Source organism: Haliaeetus albicilla, chromosome Z (genome assembly GCF_947461875.1).
Source record: "Haliaeetus albicilla chromosome Z, bHalAlb1.1, whole genome shotgun sequence".
Lineage (NCBI taxonomy): Eukaryota > Metazoa > Chordata > Aves > Accipitriformes > Accipitridae > Haliaeetus > Haliaeetus albicilla.
This window is the reverse complement of record NC_091516.1, coordinates 34014978-34039933: the sequence shown is the minus strand read 5'-3', so window position 1 is coordinate 34039933 and position 24956 is coordinate 34014978. Positions and strand designations below refer to the sequence as shown.

The 24956-nt window shown below is 38.7% G+C and overlaps 1 long non-coding RNA gene across 4 annotated transcripts in view; it reads right to left on the bottom strand.

Moving 5' to 3' along the window:
- Window positions 1-9906: 9906 nt before the first annotated feature.
- Window positions 9907-24956, bottom strand: part of LOC138683729 (uncharacterized) — an 83644-nt gene continuing 68594 nt past the window's right edge. For 2 of the 4 annotated variants that reach the window (XR_011323152.1, XR_011323151.1), the window contains 3 exons: window positions 22124-22271; window positions 10709-10787; window positions 9907-10375 (listed from right to left, as the gene is read on the bottom strand). This is a non-coding gene — a long non-coding RNA (uncharacterized lncRNA). Of the gene's footprint in view, window positions 10376-10708; window positions 10788-22123; window positions 22323-24956 lie in introns of all 4 variants that reach the window. The other 2 variants (XR_011323150.1, XR_011323149.1) reach the window with 2 other exon arrangements.

Below are 24956 nucleotides of genomic sequence, written 5' to 3'. Positions count from 1 at the left end.
AATTGATCCAGGCTGAATTTTTTGAAAACTGTCTATGGAAATGCTTGTACAGAAGCTCTTAGTTTTGGACATCTTCTGTACAAAGCGTATGTTCACATTAAAATGGCTTATTCAAGAAAGTGGCCATGTCAGGTCAGAGACTATTATATTCAACCAAATAATCCTTCTTTACACATAATTATGAACACCACAAATTACTTTTATGATTATGATGACCTTGATCTCTTCTTTTATAATTTCCTTTAGCTCAAGAGCAATATTTTTTCAAGAAAATGGAAATAAAGCTCCTCAGCTTCACAGTACAAGTGACCTGAAAAAGACTTGACTCTACCTGAACAGAGTGGCTTTCAGGAGCAAAAGAGTGCCTCCTAGTGTAATATTGATGTAACGTTTCTCTACTTTCATACCCTGTGAAGAATGAGACAACACATAGCTAAGCTGGAAGAATGATTTAGCTAAGGTGCTACTAATTTTTCTTTCAGAACATCAAACGTTAAAATTCATCTTGGACCACTTTCTTATTTAATTTGATCTTTTTCTTCCAAAGGCTCAGGAGATACGCATGCTGAAGCAAAAAGATCAGGTAAAGACATGTGAGATCAAAACACAGCAGCTGCATAGCTTTAAAGAAGCTATTTCTAAAATCTCTCTCATTTTAGCCTAAATGTTCCCCCACATGCCCACAGCTCTGCTACAGAACTGTCCAGAGCTGTTCCAGCCTGAGCCGTTGGGCACTTCACTCATGCCTCACTCAGGCATGAAAATAGGCAAGGCAGCCAACAAGGCCTCTGACAGGACCAGTGTGGTTAGCATATTTCTCACATGTGCCAAGAAGACCATGTCTCCTGGAGAGCATAGCAGAGACAGAATACCAGCTTGTACAGAAGGGATACAGAACAAATGGACAAAGAAAATCTGCCTAGCAATTAGGGCGTGTTCCCAGCAAGGAGGAGATACAGATTCTGCTCAGCCCCAACAAATTAACTGCATCTCTGTGAAAAAAGACGCAGCTGTTTTATAGTATTTGAACTCAGTTGTGAAAAAACAAGTTCACTGGTGTGCAGCTGAGCATGTATATGTATAAGCAACATGTGAAAGCAAACCAGCTTTCCTGAACCTATAAGTGCATACAAAATCTTGCATCAGTATAATATATATACTAGGAAGCTGAAGAAAGAGGACCTCCAGGATCTCCAACAAGTCTTACAGCTTCATTTTGAAATGGGGCATGGCAGCCTTACATCCTTTACTGGCACAAAGCCACCCTACCTATCGTCCCTTCCAACCACAATCCTGTTGAAGGTGACATGACAAAAGCCCAAACAGAGGCTCAAGCTGTTCGAGAGGTCCAGGCTGAGATCACAAAGTATTAGTATTAACAATTTATGGTATTTCAGAGGTCACTTTCCTCACTTTCATTTTATTCCCTTTTCACAAAAGCTGCCAGGTCACCTATAACAGCTGATTTTCATTAATGGGTAAACAGCAACTTTTAATCAAATAATGAAGGCACTATTCCCCATGGTAGTTTAGTAATAAGGATGGTGACACAGTGTAATGTTGTGACATAATCTGCCTTCTTAGAAGAGTCTAATCCCCATTAATTGCCATTTTAAACATGACTCGGAACTCACTCTGGAAGGCAATTAGTAAAGCACACCACAAATGAATGACTAGAAGCTTCCTAGTATTACAACCCAAATTACACCACCTCCAGATGTCAGTCTCCGAGAGAGGACCTGCGACACCTGCATCCACTTTCTGATGTATGTTGAAATGGAACTGGCTAAACTGAACATAATCCTGATTAGTACAAGAGCAAGACAGAGAAGAGTAATTGTAGCTCGTTCATGCATTTCAGTTGTTGAGGCTGTTAGACAGTTTCTGTAGAAGGCAATCAATGTTGCTCTTTCTGTCAGTCTCTGCACAGTTGTCTCCCTCCAGGACTCCAAGGCATTTACCCAGTTCAATTTTAGCAGGCAGCTACTCTGCCCTCCTCACCAAATTACAGTCCCTCTCTTCTGATCTTCATTAGGGGTCACTGACAGACTCCCACTTTCCAGCAGGTCTTTGAACTATGACCTTCCAAATTTGGGAGGAAAAGCAGGCACCAGTAAGTTAGCTGAACTCCTTGCCAAGGGCAAACTCATCCTGCCTCAGTATTTCGGCGGTTATCAGGGTCCTCTCTCCTTTACATTTCTGAATGTTTCTACCATGTAGGAACAGCATGATGATTTACAAACCTGTTTGGTTTTAAGACAGTGTCAGTAAGGCCATGTCTCCATGGCAATATTACATTAATCTACTTTCCTCACTTGCAGGAAAGAACAGAATGGTTAAGCATAGCAACATCCACCACACCTTATCTTACCATACGTAGTTTTCCTGGTAAATCCTTTGCCTCTGCAGTTCTACCTTTGTTCATATTAACTGGTTTGTGCTATGGGCAGATGTCTCAGGATGGGAAAGCTGTCTCTTGCCATTTCTCTCCTCATGATTGTAGCATATCTATGAGAAACTATAAAAATTATATGAGAAGTAAAACTAACACATTCCTCTGATGATCTTCTTTGCATTCATTATTTTTCCAGTGCCACTTCTGAACAGCTTCTCTAGCAGCAAAGACCCAGTTCTGAATAATGTGAATTTGACAGCCCTTAATAAGAAACAGATGGCATGTGTATTTGCAGTGATGCAGGTGGCTGGATTTGACTCTGCTGTTTCGTAGGGATGCAGATGCCACTCTGACTCAACTAATGCAGAAGAGGAGGAGGAGGGGATTTAAATTTAAAGTTTACTTTGGCAGACTATATATCTGGACCAATCTGACTTGAGAAGTGCCGCTTCAGGATGTTGTCATCTAGAACCGATTTACAGGAAAAAGTAGTGATGCAGAGCCAAAAGACCTGCAGAAATAGAACTTCTAGGTCACAAAGGCCAAATGGAAATTTACATCAGGCTCAGCCCGGAGATGTAGGAGCTGAACACTAATCTCTCCTTAAATGAAACAGGTACAAGGACAGCTCTCTGCCTGTGAGCCGAAGTTGTACAAACTGGCTGCAGCTACGCTACAGAGAGCTTAGCCCCTTGTCATGTCCTGACAGCCTTAAGACATAATAATTATTGTGAGGTGGAGATCGATAGAGGGGGAGAGGTTGAGCTCCTGGTTTCTCTGCTAATGTGAGGGCTGGTTTGCAGCCAATTGCAAGGAAGTTTTCTTCACTTGGCGGAGGTGGTGTCTTTGCATGCCTGGGTAAGGCATGAGAGTAGTGTGAGAGTGTCTGGAGATACAAAGTCCTTGGCGACAGTGCTGGAAAATCTTAAGGTAGAAAGAGTCAAATCTACAGCCACCTTGTCCAGCCACTGAAAAATCCTCAGGACAGATAACAGTGGCCTGGAACAGGATTGTGTCCCCTCAGTATGAGTCAGAGGAGCAAAAGAAATAATGGCTGCATGACCAACCCCAAAGAAAATGGTTTCCCTTGAACAGCTGTGGAAATATAGAGCATTACCTATAATTTCAGCATTAATAAACAGAGTTCCTTGATTATTGTTCCAAGTTGAAAATCTCTGTAAGGATACTGACTTGAGAAATGTTTTTCATGGGATCTCAGCTGCTGTAAAGTTTCTGAGCATTAGCGATATTTGGGGCCAGGGTACTTTTAAATTTATTTTAAATTTTATTTTAAGAAATTTCTCTTATGCTTATTCTTTAAACAGAAGGCCAAGAGATGTATTTCATTGTCAGATGCACTGATATCTGCTAATATATTTCCTGAACATGAGACAAGGGGAGTCAAAAGAATCTCAGTAGACATAATAAAGGGGGAAGAAAGATGATGTTTAGCGCTTACATTGTTGAAATTAGCTGAGGTAGAGACAGTCCTTGATAAGAAGAGCTGGTCCCAAGAACCAGCCAATGAGGCAGAGACAGTTCTTTATAAGAAGCAGGAGCTGGGCCCAAGAGCCAGCCAAGACTGGTCTTGCGGCTTGGGTGAATACCAAGAAATCACCGAGCCTGCGCAAGGAAAGAGGTTACTAGCGGTGACGAAGAGGAGTCATCTATCTTCATCTCTGCGACCACCAGACGACCACCATAAAGAGGCACTGCACAGGCGCAGTTGAGAGGAGACTATGGAAATGACCTCTCAGAGCTAATTTTAATATGAAGCGGGGATAGGTCATGCATATGTATAGGCGTATTGTGAATATGTAATACCTGACTGTATAAACTTGAGGCGAACTGCCGAGTCAGGCGTGCGCGACTATGGTGGGACTACCCCCTGTGCTGTCCAGCACTGAATGAACATGCCTACTTTAAAATCTCACTGATTGTGGAGTCTGTTTTCCGCACGTCAAACACATGTGGGCAGGTATGCAGTGCATGTGCTGGAGGCACTGGAGCAGGTAAGACAAGAAAGAGCAAGCGAAGGCCATAAGTATAAACGAGGTGAAGTTGATATACCAGGGAAATAGGTATAAACCTTCAAGCCAACAGTGGAGATACCATGTTCATCACTGAGGTTTAAACAGTGAGTATTCAGACAAATGTTCTTACCTCTGTCTCTTACAGCAGTGTATAATTAATCCCTGAAGGAAATACTGAAAACCTCAATTACAGTTGTACTGTAACATTTCACAAAACACTTGAAGAAAAAATTCACTCTGTGACATTTTCACACTGGCTATTAGTGAGCTCTCCTCCACACTGTTTTCATTCAGACTATGTAGAAGATTTTTGTGGGTGGCCAGCATGTCACGTCCTACAGCCCTGGAGAGTTGTATTTGCACAATTCCCCCAGTCAGCCTCACACATACAGGTGAAGGCAGTGGCTTATAATAGACATGTGGATACTCTCCTGCCTTCTCTTGGCCTGGCTGTCAATTTGTGAGACAAGACACTGCTTAGGGTGACAAAGACTATGCACAGAGGTACCAGGAAGAGTCACTCCAGGTATGGAGCTGCAGAGTGTGAGACAGTGCATGGACCTTTTGTGAATCCTTCAACAGCATCTTGCAACAAATAAACTCCTTTGAGAAATATTCTTGTCCTGAAGATGATTGGTGCAACTTCAGTCTGGAGTTAACACCGTATCTTGGCTCTTAGCCTTGTGTCACAGCTCTTTGCACATTCAGATTACCAATACAAATATTTGTGGGGTCAAATTGTAACATAGATCACAGAAATAACCTGTGTTAAAACAACTCAAAAAAGTCCTTTTATCTACACCTCAAATACCAGATGATTTATTTCAGAAACAGCACGTGTGAGCCCAAAAGACTTTAAAAAGAGGAACACACTGACATTTCTGTGATAAAACATGACTGGGTAGGAAAAAACCTAAACTGATGTGCTCTTCTCCAGTCATCTGCTTCTGCAGAGACATAATTGAGCCCTAAAGCTATTGTCCTTTTGACATCTTTAACTCATTAACAAGAAATTAACTCTCACTTTATTTGTGTTAGTACCATGCATGACCTCTCCTTGAAACAGGCATCTCTTGAAAAGCAAGGCGTTATATTCTCATTGTGAACTTGACTGTGAAATGGATTTTTCTAAACACCAATTAGTAAGTTTCAATTTATATTTGTTTGACTGGACAATGTCAATAACAGATTAAGACACATCTACTGATAGTGTGGTACACTGTAACAAAACATATGGGGTTTACCTGCATTTAAAACAGAGATACACCAGGAAGAAAACATATTAGCACCCATGCTCAGTCTTATAAAGTGAGGCCTCATACAGATTGAATATACTAGTTCTTTTCATCAGATGACTTGTTTGTTCTCATCACAAAGAAAATCTTATTGGTTCAAAGAATCACAATGTCTGAGCAGCACCAACAGACATCTGCAGTATGAACCAAACCTGAAAAAAGTGAGATTCCCAAGTATGCACAGAGAATCTTTCCCTAATTAACCCCACTGAAGGGAGATTTTTCCAATTCCCCTAAAAGTTTTGTCAACAGGAAGAATCATAAGGATATATTTAAAGTATTAGCATTATTTCCATGTACGGTTTTTCTGCCAATTTTGGTTTGTTTGTTTGTTTTCTTTTGCTTACCTTGACCATGGACTTACCTTGCACAAAGAACCTACATTTAAACAACTCCAGCCTCTTAAAATTCCCTCTTCTTCTGCCCTTTAACCGCGAATGCCTCAAGCATCCTAGGAGCCTTCATTTCCTCCAAAAAACACATGCAGAAATGCCTATGTAATGGTGCCACTGGGCTGCAAAAAATGTGCAGGTGAGTCTGTAAATTATCTCTGCCCAAATGTAGACTATGAAATTGATATTTGACAACAGTGACCCCGGGTAAAATTTCCATAAGCTTATGGAGAAGAGAGTTATACATCATCTTTACAAGATTCAGACAGCTGCATTTTCCTGGTATAATATGTGTATGAAAAAGATGAAAACCATAATCTTAGTAACTGTTTTGAAAATGGCTTTAACCATTAGATAGGCAGGCCCATTATCCTGAAGCCATTTATGACACTACTTTCTCAGCAATATGCTTATGAACATCTTTATGTAACTCATTGGGTTTATGAATGAATATAGGCTCATAATGCTCTTCTGATGCAAGGGAAAACTTTCATCTGTGTTTTATAAATGGGGAACTGAACCACAGAGATATGAAACAACATGTAGGTAAGGGAACATTAGCACTTTCTGGAGGATGTCTTTGGAAGAGGTGTAATTTACCAGCTTTACTCACCTTACTCATGCTAAATTATGGTAAGAATGCAGCTAAGGGGTTTCAATCATTACTGTGCCACAGGAATATTGGATTTGATCATACCCATGGCATAAATAGATACCAACAGGACAGAAACTCCAAACCTCATGTCAGGAGTAAGCAAGTTAAGGAAATCTGTAATTTATATTGATAGAACTGAAAAAAAAATTAATGAGTTTACTATTATGGTCTAATGTTCTTGAGATTTAATCTGTGCTTCTGAGAAACTACACCGGTTTTACAGACTCAGGCAAAGGGCAACATGATGATAAGACCCAACACTGACAAACTCAAACAGTCTTTGTGTTAACTGCCTTGCTATTTCGATGCCCTCCACCCTGGCACACACACTCCCAGCCTGAGAGCCGTTGGATTTTAAAAAGCTGCTAAGTTTTTTGGCACCTACCCAAAAGCACGACCTTTCAAATTTGACTTGCAGAAAAATCTAAAAGAAATCAAAAGAGAAAGTAGGAAATATTTATTTTTATTTTAACAAGAAAGCATCAAAAAAGAAGTTTATCTCTGAGGTTTATTGCTACCTTTTGTTTACTAAAAAGAAAAGAAGTTTAAAAGAGCGGTTAGTGTTTCAAAACAATCTTCAATAAGATGATTTTACATGAAGATTTCTAAGAAAATGTTCAGTCAAGATAGATTCCCTACTAATAAACCTTAGCAAAAATCAAACTTTAAAGAAATAACAGGATAGTAGACAAAATAAATAGGCTTTGATTCAAATAGTGTAGCAAGGACTCTGAAATCCCTAGTAATGGCTGGTAACTAAGCAAGCTCATTTTGCACTCAGTATTCCTGTGGTAATCCTAGACTCCTCAGGGCTCACTACAGCAACTGCATATTTATCCTAATTTTTAATTAATTATAATTTTTAAATAGATAGATGTTGTAAAGAATCAAAAAGGAAATTAAATTATTTATCTATTGTGTGTGCTGTCAGAATTTTCATCCTGAGAGGCTAAATGGTGAAACAGTAATTCACACAAGACAAATGTGATAGAGTACACTGAATCACTTCCAGCGGGATTATTCAAGGCATACAAAAGTTTAAGCCATGCTTAAGGCCCTAGATTTCAACCACAAATCCTGCTCATTTGCCTTGGAATGAGTGGAACTGTTCATCTAAATGACCTACATGTGCTGTAAATCACTGAGGAGCTTTCAATGACAAGGTGTTTAAATATCAACTACTAATTATTATTTACAATCATTAACCTAAATCAAAGTTGATAGAAATGACCACCACTTCAATTTGCAAGTCTTATTCTCCTTAAATTGTCCCAGGATGCTGGGGATTGTTTCAAAGTCTTTCGTATGTGTGTATACAGAAGGTATGGTGGGAAGAGATAGCATCAGTTTTGGGGAGTAAATCATTAGCAGAGCAATGAATTGCTTTGGGAGATCAGTCCAATAGAGCAAAGCTACTCCTTGCTCATTATGCCTCTTAAATAGGCACTCTTTTTCCTGATTGAACTCCAAGGGCAATGCCAAACAAGCACCAAGACTGTTACGCTGGCTCAATCTCTGATCGAATTTCCAGAGTCCAGCAAATAAACCTGAAAAGTATTTCCTGTAGGTAAAGCCCATGTGTCGTCTTCTTCTTGGTATGTCGATCTATTGTTAATCTAAACTCCTGGTACCACACGGTCGTGTGACACTCCTGGTCTTCACTGCGTAAAAATTCAGTGACTGGTCTGTTTGTAAGTGCAGAGCAATCTTTGGAAAAGTGAAGCCAGAAAGTAAAAGCACTATCAAGAAACAGAATGCAAAATAAGTGAAGCCAAGAGGCTCAGGCCTAATTCAGCTGTTTGAAGAAAGTTTTGTGGTGAGGCCAACCAGTTATTCTGAAAAGGCAGAGGTTTTACATTACTGCAAATGATACATGAAAGACATGCTCTCTGAGGCATGCAAATGTCCAAGAGGGTAATAGGTTCCATTGCGACTGTTTCCACACAAACTTGCACTGGTTTAGTGACATTTGTTTAGTTAAAGCGAGGCAAATTCTGGCAGATAATGTCTTTTTGGTTTAGATTAGGTCACAACAGACTAGGTTCAAAATTCTTTTTCTCACCTCCGAGGACAGCAATATTGAGACCCTAATATTGTCAAGCTAAAATAAACCAATCTTGAAAATACTGCGTGTAATACTCTAAACCAAAAAGCCATACAGAACATAGAAATTATTAAAATAGAATCAAGACTAAAATATTACCTTCCAGATCAATTTCTGATTTATTCTAGGGATTATAGTAAGTTGACCATATAGCTCTACATTTGTGTCATTAACCAGACCTGAGTCATAGCTATTATATTACATTTTAAGACAAGACAAAAAAGAAAAAGAGGCCTTCATATAGGAAATTCAATTTACCTTTAGCTCTGTTGCCCCCAGAGACTGCTTAAGAGCAGGTCCTGTGATAAATCCACCACCCAATGCTATTGCAAATTGCTGGGTTAATGAGGAGAGGTCAAGCAGGGAAATGAGAGGCGAGAGTAGAAAGGTGTTGATCGTCTGTAAATGACTTGCTGCAGGGAGTACACTGTTAAAGCTCAGAGAGTGACGTACACCAATTTTTTTCTTGGTTGATAAGCAGAGGATTGGCTTTACTTTCATTTCTATATTTCACCAAAACTTCCCTGTCAAACTAATTCTGTGTACCTAGCAGTGTGAAGTTATAGCAGAGGAATTTCATGTGCAAGGAAAGGAGTGAAATACAGGCAGACAGACAGAGAGAAAAATATGAAGCTTTTTAGGTAAGAAAATGTATTTTTTTATATATATACATATATATATAAAATAGAAGTGTAGTCTTAAAAATGTTTGCTACTGCTTACAGGAAAAAAATCTATTAATTTTGTTTGGTAAATTCTTCTATTTTGTACCTTTCACACTTCTTTTTCTAGTAGTTACTTAAAACTGGGGGGGGATCACTTCTGCCATAAAAATTGTGTTGTACCTAGACAATGGCTTATTTCCCTTCCCCTTATATGTTCAAAAATCATAGTTATAATTAGGTTTCACTAACTCCATGCTGTTATTTAATAAGTTTTTTGTTAATTCTTTATTCACATACCTTTTCTTTACGTTGCAGATTTCTTTTAAGTATGTCACTACCTTTGCAAGTGCTCCAGTTTGAAACTGGTAAGACATAAACTTTATTTCTTGGGTTTTTTTTAATGGGCAGTGGTTCTATCAAGCAAAGAAAGTACTGAAGACCGTTCCCTCCCCCTCCTGTAAATAACTAGTGTTAAAATAACTATTGTCTTATAGTCTCAGCTTTCAGATATCCTAATGCATGAACGGGGTTACTCTTGTGAGTGACATTAACCTCATATTTGTAGGTTTAATATTTTCTGCAATGTTGCTCTCTTTGGTTTCTTCAGTGAGCCAGGCTCTGTTGCATGATGAAGGATGCAGGACAACCACATGGAGTTTCAAAGTGAGCAGATTCTGGTTACAGGGTCTATCTGTTGCCTGTTCAGGACCCACAGTGTGTGCCCTGATCCCTTGTTACTCTTCATGTAAATAACAAAATTAACATTTCAAACATTCCAATGTTTTTTATTTTACCATTCCACTACCTCTTGAACCCATGTAATAACACTGGATTGAACTGTGAAGTGGAAAGAGAAATAGCTAACGTAAGATATAAAACACACATCAGCTTCTCTATCACTTTCTAAAATTACAGCTTTGATGCTCATTACTTTCATAAGTAATAAATCTATGCTGTAAATTTTTCTAAGTAGTGTCATACGTTAATTCTGTGGTTTAGTTGCTCCCAAGAATGTCACTGTCCTTCCTTAATTTATGTTTAAAGGGTGTGAAGGGGAAAACTGTAACAATTCCCGAAACCAGGAAAATCATGGCACGTCTTTAAACACTTTTAAGGAAATTAATAACTTCAGTTCCAAGAAGAAAAGGAGACACTTTCCTGGTGTCTTACCTTTCATTGGTTTAACACATGGTAAGTGGTTCATCACATGAGGATATAACGGATTTTCATGTCCACTGTGAAGGTGTCTCTAGTGGGGGAAAAAAGGTATGCAAGTCACATAATAGTCTGTTTTCCAGAGGATACTTTCTGTTACCATCTTTTAAATGCACAGTCAAATGCACAAAAGGCATTGGTATATACTGATAGCTATATTTGTTAAAAACAAATGACAAACAAAAGCCCTACATGTTAATGAAAACATGCAGAGTCTGTGCAAAAGGACCTTTACACCACAGCGTGGTTTCTTTAGCAATTAGCAGGGAGTCCTTGAACCTCTGAAGCCTTGTAAGTATGCAGGCAGCCATCGCCAACACAGTTAGCAAGCCCTTTCATGAACACAAATGCAATCTCTGTGCTCCTGAAGACATCACAAATGCCTGCTAAAATATCCATCGAAGTACTTGAAATATGTTGGTCCTATGGAGAAATGGGAAGTGTTGCATCATAATTTCGTTACTTTTGTTGATTTGTGCAGAAAGCTAGAAGGGACTGATGATTTTGTTTAAAAAAAGGAAGCAGATGTAAGTTCAGAAGCTTGTGCCAAATACTCCCCCTTTCAGAGGTGATGCAACAACTTCAGGTTGTACAGCCAGTTAAACATGGGATGGTACATGATCAGAAAAAACACTTTTTACCTCGTGCTCCCAATTTTGAGATGTGAGGGCAGTTTCAAACTCAGGAAGACAGTGTGTAAAGAACAGCTCCCTGTGTTTCATACACAGAGCCTCGAATGCCAACCTCAGACCCCCTGGTCAGTGCCTTGGGACATGCATCAGCAGCACTGGTATTGCCACCTGTAAATTCTCTTCTTCCTTTCCTCTGGGGAGAAGAGAATTTCTAAAATTCTAAATTGTTAACTCTAAATTTCTACAGGAAAAAAGGAAATGGCAGTAATAGAGATTCCTCCCTTAGCCTACTCTCGGTGCCGCTAACAGAGTTGGAGCACTTTATTTGCCATGGGAACATGAAGAGATCCATGCTGAAAGCTATTGCTCTCATTCAGAGAGCATTATTTCCTTTTATGTTTCCTAACATTTCCCCCAGCTCCCATGAAGAGTATAAAAAAACTGATACTTTTACACTTGATGTAAGATGTGTGTTACCCACTTCAGCTGCAGCTGTATGTGCAGTGCCTGCTCACTAGATATATATGACATTTGTCTCTCTTTGCTACCTGGAAGCATCTTCCAAAACATCTCTGAAAATACACACTAGTGAAGATGGTTTTCTTCTTGGTGCTACCTTCCTACCCACTCCCTTTTATTAAGAATCCAGACCTGTCTAGCCCAGATATAGTCTAATTGAGAGTTGTAGTTGTCTGTTCAGACACCAGGGTTTGAATGTATTTTCCAGACTTTGTAGCCAGAAAACTGGATCAAAGAAAGTAACTCCTCCTATTTTTTTAAAGAATATATGAAAAGTCAGGGCCTCGACTGAGTGTCTCTACAAAATGTCTTCTCTGGTTAAGCACAGGAACAAAAACAAAAGCCTGAAGGCAAATGTATCTGTTACTGAAAGAGTAATTAAAACTTATGAGGATGCTGCTTAATTTAGTCTTTGACCTTTTGAATCCTCTAACAAGTGGGGATAACTGTGTACAGTCTTCGCAATATGCAAACAAAGCAAATTTTAAAAGCATCAAGCTTAAACTGGTGGCCTGGGTGTCTGCAGCTAAAGTCAGTGCCTTATTTGCTCAACAAATTTCCTGCAATAACTTCTTATTTCTGACTGTAGCCCATGAGCTGAACAGGAACTGCTGCCAAAATGGAGGAACCTGTTTCCTGGGGACTTTCTGCATATGTCCAAAGTATTTCACTGGTAGACATTGTGAACATGACAAAAGTATCAGGTGAGCAAAATGTGGAGTGGAATTTTTTTCCCGGAAATAGTAGCAAGCTTACTTTCAAGACATGTAATTCCACTTCCAGGGGGCTGGGGGGGGGGGGGGGGGGCAGGTGTATTATTGCTGTTATTTCCTAACATCACAGATTCTGTGGCACAGTGAGACATGGGCAGTGGGCCAAGGACAGCTGCCTGCTCTGCCAGTGTGTCCATGGGGTCCTTCACTGTTTTCCTCGTGGTCTGAGAGACGGCTGTGGTAAGAGACACAGAACACCCTGTATGATGGGACTCCTTAAACCAGCACCCAGCTGTCCATTCCTGTTATTCATGCCACTGAGTATCACTGAATCAATTCACCTGCCTAAAACAATGGCAAACTGTTTGTGGAGATCCCTTTCAGCTGCATCAAAGTGTTAAATGCACTTAGGCATCTAGTGATACTTCCCCCGACCATAACCAGGTCCTCATGACCCTGACCACCAATGTGATGGAAAGTTGTAACTGCTAAAAAAGTGGCACTTACCTCTCCCCACAGAAAAGAGGGTGGATGTGGCTTAGGGCAAATTGGAGGGGGACAAATGGGGTTTGGGATTGTTGGGTCTGGGTGGCAGAAAGCTTCTCTGGGGTGTGAGGACAGGCTCTGCTAGCCACCATCAGTGCCATTAGACACCAGCCTGTCACTAGTTACCTTAGGTTTTACCAGTTGCCAAATCTTTTCTACATTAGGAACAACGACAATTGATCCATCACAGTAGTGGAGAGAGTGTTGAAAAACAAGTGTAGTCTCTTCTGCCCTACAATGACTGCTTAGGATACAAATTTAAGGCACATCCAGGGCACTGCTTATATAGTCACTATTTATGGTATTAGCTTCAGAAAGAAGTAGAGGGTTGGGGGTTTGTTAGTGGGTTGTTTTGGGGATTTTTCACATTAAATTCAATGTGAAGCTTTAAAGTTTGGATAAATAATATCTGGAGTTTGTAGGTTTCTCTAAAGTGTGAAATTTACCCTTGTGGGGAAAGTAAATGGAGAACACTTTTCTTACTTTCAGTGGTGAGTGGCTCTAATTTATCCACCTACCAGAAACTTAAGAAAAGATCTGATGAGCACCTGTGTGTGTGCATGCATACACATATACACATTAAAAAAAAAGTACACATGCAGAGATATGAATACACATTTATATTTATATTTATCTATGTACATAGTGTATATATACACACAATATAATAAAATACAAAACCACCAGCTTTCTATATCCAAACTAGGTGATGTTGATCAAATTTGATTCATGAGCAACTATGATGAACTTCTTTCAGAGTCTCTTCAATTTAAACAAAATCTTCTAAATGCATGAACTTATCTATGTTGTGTGTGACAAAAAAAAGAGGGCTCTTCTTTGTTAAACATTTACCATGTTAAGCTATTAATGCTAGAATTAAGCAAACAAAAAGGACAACACTCTGATTACCAAATTTGCTAATTTAGTTAATGATTTTACCAGGTTAATTGGATTTTGTTAATCTCTTTAGAATTTTTCTATCCGTGTTCCCTGGAGGACTTTCTTTGCAAAGGAAGAAAAAGCCTGAGAGCTTTAGTACTCTGACATTTTTGTTTCACATTAAAACAAATTTCTGAGTCTCTAGAGGGAACATTACCTCCAGCTACTTACTACATATGCACTTGCAAAGAAAAATATGGCAGTACTTAAAAAGCAACATTCTGGTGAATATCTGAGATTTACATATGAATACTGAGATATTTTCTCTCCTAAGCACCATAAAATCTCATCAGTCATTTCTTAAACGTTCTGAGTGCTGCTGTTTGCTGCTCTTTCAAAACTGTGAACGCTGTCTTTAAGGACCCTCCATCACTGCCTGTTCAGCTGAAGTAGCTTCTGAGAAGGCTGAAAGGAAGTAGTTTAGAGCAATAAAGAACCTGAAACAACCCAGGCAAATCATTCTTGTTTCTGCTTAATTTAAACCTATTCAAATGTAAGGTTTTTGTTTGTTCAGGTCTCACAAAAGAAAATCCGCCTGACTGGATGCAGGTTGGACCCAGGTCTGAAGCACTGAGCCTCCAGCATAAAGCCTACCTCCTTAGTGCACCAACGCTGCTCCCACTGCTTTGGCAGCTTCTCTAAGGAGTGACAGAAAGAAAAAAAAACAGTGGTAGCCTGACTGACAAAACAGTTCGTACATGGAGGTTCAGGTGGCTGGCAGCTTCAGACCTGACTGTGATTATCTGCCTGTGGTGGGAGGATTGCAGGGCACTTGCATGTCACCTTCCCCACACCTCCACGAACGAAAGGGCTACAGCACTAGAGGGATGGAAACTGGAAGAAAGATGCAAAGAACCCCACTTGTCTGCATCTTGAAATGGCCTTATTACATCCAACAATTTGCATATTGTTTAGTATTGAAAGATCAATTACTCCAGTGGGAGGAAAAAAACCTTCATATACTTTGTTATCTATTTTTATAATTTATTGTTAATTGTTTGCCTATTTCAGCTACTGAAAAGATAAAACTTTTCATAATGATACTTGTAAAGTTGCTGGGGGAGGGTGTTGTTGGTTTTGTGGAGTTTTTTTGATTCGGGGGTTTTTTCAAGAGAAACTTTTCTCTTGAATCATGGGTTTAGAAGTTTGCTTGCTGGGTTTTTAGGTGTGTATTTCACCTTTCTGGTTACTATTGCCATGTGCAAATAAATTTTTGTTTCAAAACTAATTCAAACATTGAGCATGTTCCATTTCTTACAAATGATAAGCGTACAGTACTAATGCTTGTCAGAATTTTGAGACTGCATTTCCAACATATAAATTATGTAGAAAACATGTTGTTTAACCAGGTAATACGGAGTAGAGAAATTCTGAGATATCAAATCTTCATTTCAGAAACAAAAATAACGTTATTGATTTTCTTTCCTTTAACATTTTTATCTTGGATTCTCTTCTCAGTTATACTTTTTTATTTCAGCAGAGCTGGAAAATTCACATGAGAAGTATTAACACCTTAAAATAAAGATGTCTTTATTTCGGTGTGCACACTCGGAACCTTTTCAGTTCTGCTAAGTAACTGACCGATCAAGTTGTTTACTTTCTACTTTAAAGAGTTTCATTTGAAACTAAAAATGGGGCAGGAAGAATCACAAAATTCAATCTCATTTCCACTTTTCCTGTTTTTTTCCTCTAGGGAAGAGTCTGGGACTATTGCAGAGCAGATTTATACCTATGCCCATCAAACAGAGCTAGCGCATCTTTAAAGCCAAATGCTAAAATATATGTTCAATAATGGTTTATTGTCATTTATTTATTAAGCCTGCTTTAATACTAGCACCAATTGGATGAAAAACTCATCTTTCTATCAACCTTAGGAAGCTGCTTATGATACATATATCACTGCAGTAGGATTCATCATATTAATATTTATCTAGAGCACACATAAAATCCTTGGATCCTGGTTATTTCATTAATTCTCTATGTAGTCAGTGATTGATTTCTTTACTCCCGAGAGCAAAATTTTTTAATTTTTTTTTTTCCCAGGGGAGAATCAAAGGAATAATAAGAGGTCTTTGCCTATTCTAACATAGGAAGTTCAAGGCAACCTTATATGGTACCATATGTCGCAGCACACTTCTACACACAAAAGAGCTCCATGTTTGACGGCCTGTATACAGTCATTGAGATAGGTGTATGAAAAACAATGTATGTTCATACCCAAGTGGGATATGTTGCTCAGGCAATAGTTTCTTTTTCATAACTCTTTCCTATGTTGGGAATTTTAGTCACATAACTGCTCTTTTAACAGACCACCAGTAACTTAGAAATTGCCTACAGCAGGGAAAAGGGATTCAGGTACAGATCTATCTAGCACAACAGTAGACATTTTACTCCTAACGTGGACTACAGAAATCATGCTTAAAAACATGTTAGCTGATCATGATGTAGCTGATGTAATGGAATGAGGTCAAAAATGTCTTAACTAGCATTTTCTTCAAAGATTGTCTGTTTCACTATAGGGCCTAAGAGTTTTTGACTTGTCCTCCATTAGGGCAAATTATTATAATACTTTCATTCTTTCAAGAAAAGACAAAGAAGTCATCAAGAGTTCAGAAATGGATTTTTTCCCATGGAGCCTAATCTGGAACAAATATGTTCTACGTATACGTGGGACAAGTTCTGTTTTCAGCCAACTTTTCAGAACCAATGTATACAGATGCACTCAATTAAGCCTGCCAACAATATCTGTCTCTATGCTTCCCATCCCCACCTACACAAACATGCAGCAATATCCCAATCCAATTGACCTAATAACTGATTGGCATTGCTCGAGGCTAAAAAAAACCACCTCATAAGGCATCCCATAAAACCCTAGCTGGCCATCCAGGTCTTACCATGTTGTAAGACAGTAAACACTGACATGTAGTTAAGATAATAGCAGAAAGTAGTGTTAATCCTTTTTAAGCCGCAATTATTTTTTTTCTAGTAAGGTTTAAGCACTTAAGGGGATACATTTTATGTACATTTTTTCTTACCCATGTACAAATAAACCAAAATGAGAAAGCAGCTAGAGTACTAATTCTCCATGCATGTTCGTTAGATGTAAATGTGGGAAGAGCAGTTCAGTTGAGTCCAGTTTAATTCTGATACCTCTCTCCTCACAAAAGGAGAATCAGAGCTACCAGAGAGAAAAAAATGCTACTTACCTTAATCACAATTAAATTAGATCACACACATTACCTCACTGTACACATTATCCCATTGTAGAAATGATCATTAGTTTTTATTAGGCAACAGAAAGGGATGGGACAGGAATGCACAAGATGGGGAAGTATCAGTCAAAAGACAGCAAATATTTGTACTTCTGCTTTTCTGATGAAATCCGTTCATTACAACTGGTACTCATTAACAATTCAATTACCCAGGTGACTTTTCTTATTCTTTCAAAACACAGCTTTTTTCTATTCATTACCTTACTTTAAGTATTAGTTATATTGAAATACAGAGGAGTTTTTAATTTCTCTTATCCTTATTTTTTTCTCTCTGCACTTCTTTATGGAACTGTGAGAAAAGGCAAATTTCACTACAACAGTCATAATTAAAGGCTTGTCTCCTCAGCTGGAAACAAATGGCCACAGTCTTTTTCTCTCTCAAGCAAGTACTGAGTCCATTTTCCCTGTGCAGCTTGTCGTGCTCCTATACAGGGCTAGACAAACAACAGGCTTAGATCTGGATTTGGACCATAAATACATCTGCGTGTGCCTTGTGAACGACCCAGATATGTGCCAGCTCCTGCGTTCTCCAGAGGAGCTGTTGCAGCATGTTACCACAATTTTCGGCCACAAAGGTATCCCAAAGCACCTGGTTTGTTCAGTGAGGCTGGAACAGACACACCACTAAACTGATCTTGGTAAAATTACAGTTTCTGGGAGACACTAAATAGCCCTGCTCGGAGTCTTACCTGCTGAGACAGCATCAGAGACACAGTCTCTGGTGAGGACAGCAGTATTGGCAGCTATACACAAGGTCTGTGTGCTGTTAGTGTATGTAGAGTTTCTCTCTCCTGAAGGGACATAGGAACAGCTGCCAGGAAACCCAAGGAAGCCACAAATGACCTGAATAGGAACCAAGTCTTTCTGGCCGGCTCTGGCCCTTCTCATGATGTTATAAAAATATGTTTCTGTATGAGAACATACGTTAGAGCGGTCACCAAAAAAGCTATGAAGATAATGTTTCTCTTACCTGACATGCCAGAAAATAGCAGAAATTTTAACAAAAAAATAGTGTCACAACAGGATAAAATCTGTGGCACTTTGTTCTGTGAAAGGGCGTTGTGAACTAAAAGGTCTTTGGTTTCCTGATGTCCTTTATGAACTTAACATGAAAAGCAACCTGTGAAAGTTACAGGCTGAGACGCCACACTTAGAAGTGAGTTCTCCTATCAGATTTTTATTGTGCACCAGTTAACAGCTGCCAAGTGTTGCAGCCCATCACGTTTCAAACCCCCGTGTTCTGCAAAGTCCAGCTATGACGAGGACAGCTAATTCCCTGTGCCGGGATATACTAACTCTTTGTGTTCCCCTTTGTGTAGCTACATGTCTGATTTCAGGCTGTACTTCCACATTGTTGCAGTGAAGGTCAAGCAGGATACTTATTTTTACGATCAGTCTAAAATCACAGCCCAGCCTCACAAAATTTCCATGTTCAAAACTCTATGTCCTTCAACAGGACTTTTGCAAAACACACAGTTGCAGGTTTAGACCGCAGTAAATGGTACTGTCGTTATTATTTATACCATATCTGCACTGTTGGACACTGTGATAGCCAAAATGAACAGATGCTCAGGAAATTGTTCAGTGGCATATGGTTGACCTTGCCATCTCATAGAAGGGTTTGAAACATTGCTTATATTTCTTTTTTATATAATTACAGAAAACGATTTCATGTTTGCTTACACTTGCTGAGAATAAGGAGGGCAATAAATTACAGAGGAACCTGAGTACAGCTCACAGCAACAGTACAGTTTAAATGGAATGTCTTATCATTTGACTTGAAATTACAATATTGTAACATTTCAGAGGCTTGAGTGAGCAATTATAGAAGTAATATTTCTGTAGCACTACAGAAACACAAGTTCTTTCAGAAAAGTAAAACAAAAACAAAACAGAAGATTGTTCCTGAAAATCTTCCCCTGAAATTATTGCATGTGTTTTCAAACACCTCATAAAATCTGCTATTTCTTATGCCCAAATTGAGCCCAAGGATCATCTTACATAATACAGCAAGTTTGACCAGATGAGAAAACAAATACAGCTTTAAACATGGACATCAATAGTGAATAAAAATTACAAAATGTAGTACAAAAATCTGTTCAGAGAAATGGTATTAACCTATGCCAGTGGTATGTAGTTTTTTGACACCCATCTTATGTCTTCATGGATGTATGACGATGGATTACTTCTCAATCATAGAAATGCCACTATTTGTATACCAATTATCTTTGACTGATGGTCATTATCGTTAGCCATTCATCATTTTTTCTGCTCTCCTGTCATGCTTTGGTCACTCAGTTAAACAGTAGATAGAGGGTTGTAGGACTTAGATCCCTAGTCATCCAAGAATAATTAACAAATTGAAACTAATAAGAGTAATATTTCATATGTAATGGGCTAAAATTTATTCACATAAACTCTGTGGATCTCTTCTTAAAAACTAGCAGCAGAGTTGGCCACTTTTTCTTAGTCTTATTATTTCTGTCTGAAAACTAGTACATCCTGAGATGGTGATGAGTGAATATGAAATGTAAAGGTTGCCAACTGTAGTGAGATCAAAGACCTTTTTCCCTGCCTGTAAATTGCCACCAGAAATTTACTGTCACACACAACAATGCTGCAAGACATGTGTTGGCATTTCTCTGGTCAAGAAATTATATAACCTCATATTGGTTTTCAACACCTGCACTATTTACAAGCATTTGAGTCCTCGCCCTCTCAGTCCCTGAGGACTGCGATGTAGTCTTATGACCTGTTAACCATGAAGATTCATTTCTGTTGTCATGGTTTACTATAATTAAACTGCCTGTTCAGTCATTTATAGTAAGTCTGAAAACCCAGCTCAAAACCGAGGACCAGGGAACGTAGACTTTCCAAGCCATGCATAGGCTACTCAGGGTACACAAATAAAGCACTCACTTCACTTTTTCCACTTTCATAGTTTTGTTTTCCCCCATCTCCTTGTTCCCATTCTCTTCCATCCCCACCACTCAGATAACTTCCAGCATGTACAGCTTTCTACCTTTGCTCCCAAATCCTAGAAACATCTCTTCTGAAGAAAAGGAGGATGAGTATCTCCTGCCTATGGTGGGAGGTGATACAGGATTTGGACTGGTCCAGGAAATCCACAAGAGATGTTTTCCCATTTTTAAAACAAACATTCAGACCAAATTCATTGACATGTTCAGATAGTACCATGCCATTGAATTTGGACTGAACCAGGAATTTCAATCATAATAAAATATGATGTTGGGTCCAGCTAGTCCTACAGATTTAGGGCTCCGTCTTGAAGAAATCCTTGCTTGCTTAGGAGAGGCCTGGTGGAGATATATTTACAAAGAAATCTAAGAAAAACAAAAAAAATATGTAGACAAGATGAGCTGTAGACTTGTTGACATCAGACAGATAAATAAACTGTTACAAAACAAATGCAAAATGTGCAGATTTTGTCTGGAATTAAGTCAGGTCTCATCAGGAATTTTTAACAGATTAAGTGAATGTCTTTCACTGGGTTATTTGGATTAAGGTCTTGAACACTCTCTGGAAATAAAGGACAGCAAGAAAAAGGACAGAGTATGAATGTGAGAACACGCTAAGAAAAAAATACAGAGCAAGCCAGTAACTTGTCATGGTATGTCTGTAGGAGATATAGACTGGTAATAATATGTCAGTTCTTTTATGCCCTGACTTCCCATGATAGAGCAGAAATAAGGTGGCTTTCATAACACACATGGGCGTTCTCTAAAATACACATTAAAAGCTGTGAAGACTGTCAAATACTATGTTGAGAGTATTTTTTTCCCCTCTCCCTTTAAAATAGGTTATCAAAGTCTGATTATGGCAATTCAGAAAATAGTAGGCTGAATGAGATTAAAAGATAGAAGAAACAGAGAGAAAAGTTCTTACTCACTGGTGACACAGCCACATTAGCCTTATTTACAGAGCTACGGAGCTTCTGTGGCAAAAGCAGAATATGAAAGATTTCTGACACTTCCTGATTTTTCCTGCATTAAAAACATCACAACAACAGATTTTATCACAGCATTTGTTCATGCCCAAGAGCGGCCAAAGAAAGCACATTAAGATGAAAAAGGAGATGTGGAGGAAGTGAATAACACAGCAAAAGTTTCTGTCTGAATCTTCAGTGTAAGTATGGGATAGGGCAGGTTCGCTGCAGTTTTTTAATAAATGGATTCCTTGATCTGCTATAGTTGCTTTGAACAAATCACTTTACTCCACAAAGTCTCATTCTTCCTATCCATAAAATGAAAACATTAACACTTAAATTCCAAATAAAATGCTGCAATGTCTGTAAGTAAAAAGCTCTGTACATAAGCAGGGCATTCCTCATGCTTCCACTACTGATAGCTGTGCCACCCTTGCTTTCTCCAAATTTCTGAAAAAAAAGTCACATCTCTGATATCACCTCTGCAGTGTTAGCTTATCACTCTTCCTAGGTTTATTGCTTGAGATTCGAATGTAAGGGGCAAGTTTTGATTTGATGTATAGTACTGTGCTTTCCAGGTCAGCTGGTTATATGTGTTCAACATTTTACTTTCAACACTGAGAATTTGACAGGAGGATTTTGGTGAATTTGTTCATGTACAGCATGCAAATTATTAAGCAGTCTGGTAACCATGCTCCTAACAATGGAATAAAATGACAATAAGCACTACATCAATGCCAAGTTTTCTCCACTAAAACTCATAATTATTATTTTTCAGTAAAATAAGTGTGTGCCATACATACCATTTGATAAAAAAACACAAGTCCAGTGCTTTTCCAATGGGAGCAGAAGGTGATTTTACTTCTTTTTTCTGCTCAAGAAGTCCTTATTTATAGCCTTCAGAAACTGACATCCAAGTCCTGACAGGAAACATTTCAAGACACAGCTTGACTAGAAGAAACACAACAGCTGAGAAATTGCATGATGCTCTATATGATTTTACTACTGAAGAAACAAAAGAGAAAAAAGGAGTGTCTTTTGCTGTCAAAAGAAACCTAGTGTAATTTTTTTTTTTAATCCAAGTAAAGAAATTATATCTTTCCTATATAATGCTTGAAGAAAACCTTCATTTGTGTCTGCTTAGATATGAGAGGAGATGTCTCTCTGTCTTATACCGGGGTAACTCTTCACTGACTCAGCACAGTTATCTCTGATTTATGCTGGTTTCACCAAGATTAAAATTTGACCCCTTTTCTTGTATTTGTTTATATAAGACATGAAAAATGACATGTTCTTCAAGCAATTAGTAACCAAGAGACCAAACTAACAATAAGAAGCTTGTAAATTAAAATGTCAAGCAGGCTAATGCAACTTTTGATAAATGACTATGTTGTTTCTGAGGATTACATTTTAATGTCATTCTAATAGCTTGATTATAAAGGACAATTACTGCATTTAAAGTAGGCTGGACAGAACATAACTAGGTTCAGATCTAATTTTAAACTAACCTGGATGTAACATCTCAACAGAAATATATTTCTTAACCAAACAAAAGTGCACTAAATTATTAGAATGGGGGGTTGTCCTCTTTTTTCCCCAATATATCTATTAATTTAATTTCCTTTGATATTTTTTCTTTTTTCTATCTGTGCTTTCCAAAATACTTGGAACCTTTCCCTTCTGGGACAGTTTACAAATTGCTTGACCACCTCTAAGGAAATTAGTTTTAAAACCTGACATTCATTGCCACCTGAGGAGCTCTTACACTGTGGAACAGGAGACCCTAAAGTCCACATCCCTGCCCACAATCTTGCACTCATAGCATACTCCAAAGGCATAGAAAAGGATTAAAAGTGACATGAAGGTAGAAAAGGACAAAATTTAGAATGCCTTGTTTGTGGGAAATGTTTTTTCTAAAAAATCTCTTCTAAAAAAAGATGTCGGGGAAATGTTTTTTCTAAAAAATCTCTTCTAAAAAAGATGTCTCCTCTTTTGCTGCAATTTTATTCCCACAATGGAAGTTTAAGAAAATAGATTCTTTAAAATGGCCATAGGGTATCCAAAACAAAACATTGGTTTTAGGACCCAGGAGCAAATGAATAAGACTGGCAAAGTTGAAGTAATTTTCACTCACTGGCTGGCAGACTGAAGGAAGCTCATCAGGCTGACTGTCCAGGGCCCAGGACCCTGGAGTTTCCAAAGTCTAAGGCCAGCATTGATTTTTATTTCTATAGTTGCCAAAATATTTTTATTTCTCATCTATCCTATAGTCATGAAGACATAACTTCTTAGTAGCAATCTGTGCCTTGAAGGAGAATCAGTGGATGGTAACACTTAAATGTGTTGTTAGACATCATCTGTACCTTTTGGGAAGCATGTCCAACTGTGATAGAACTGATTTCATCTTTATTCTCAGCCTGTAGGCTATCACTTAATTTATATTAAAGATGCTTTGGCAACAGGGTGCTCACTGCCTTATCCATATTTGCACAAAACCCAGTGTAGCAAATGCTCTCAGCTATAGCCTTTTCCCCACCTAGAAACATCCATCACTATGATGGACATTTGTTCTTTTTGAGTACTTGTGACTGTTTTATTTCTGCTGCCTTCAGTCAATGTTTTGCTTATATAAAAATACCTGTTACTTTTACCATTTCTTCCTAGATTCCTGGAGTTAAGTATTGTTCTAAAGTTAATTTTAACAGGGACAAAACCCAAACAACATTTGAATAGAGAAACCTGGCATGTAGTTCATCAGTGTGACCAGAGAGAGCAAATAAGAGCATTAGGAAAACACAGACTTATGTTGTCCTTCATGTCTGAGATAATGCAGGCTAGTACAAGTGGTTTTTAGCTGCAGTGAACTGGCCCTGTGACAGTCCTCAGCATTCCTCTCCTCAACCCGCCAGCTGAGCTTCTCATGAGATCTCACCCCAAACCAATTCCATCAAAATATTAGTGTGAGCAGGGACCTGCTCTTAAGACTCTCTAAACCTCCGGGCTGCACAGGGGCTCCTTTCAGCCTTGCAGCTGGCAGAGCAGGAGTGGAGGTAGCTGCTAGCATGGGGGAGGTGATGAGCAGCTGAGGCAGGATGGTGGTGGCCATTGCCTCAGCCTGTGCAGTTGCATCCATGGTGTGGAACTGTTGAACGTGCATAACGGGGTGTCAGTAGCACATCTGACATTGATAGATAATGTTAAATAAAATCACAAAGGAGGAACAATACAATAAAAATGAAGCCTAAGAACTCTTGAATATGTTCAGAGGAAGCTCCAGAATGAAACATTTTAAGATTTTAAGGTGAGCCAAAACAAAGGCATGGCACAAAAGTCAACAAATCATCTGCTGGCAGCAAACTGCTTTTCAGCTCAAGACATCTACTGTTTATTTAGAGAGGGATAGAAGCTTTTGGTATGTTGTGATGCTTGCATGGTAGCCGAAACTAAGAGTTCCCACTGTGATATGCCTATAGAGGAAGAAGGGATTCTTGTCACTTATAGCTGGCCAGAAAATGAGCTTTGTTGCCACCTGATTCAATATTGCCAGTGTCTGTGTTTAAAATATTTAGTACCCAGGTACCTAGACAATGTCAGCTAAGATGGGTCTCCTTTTCAAGAAAAAGTATTAGCTGGGTC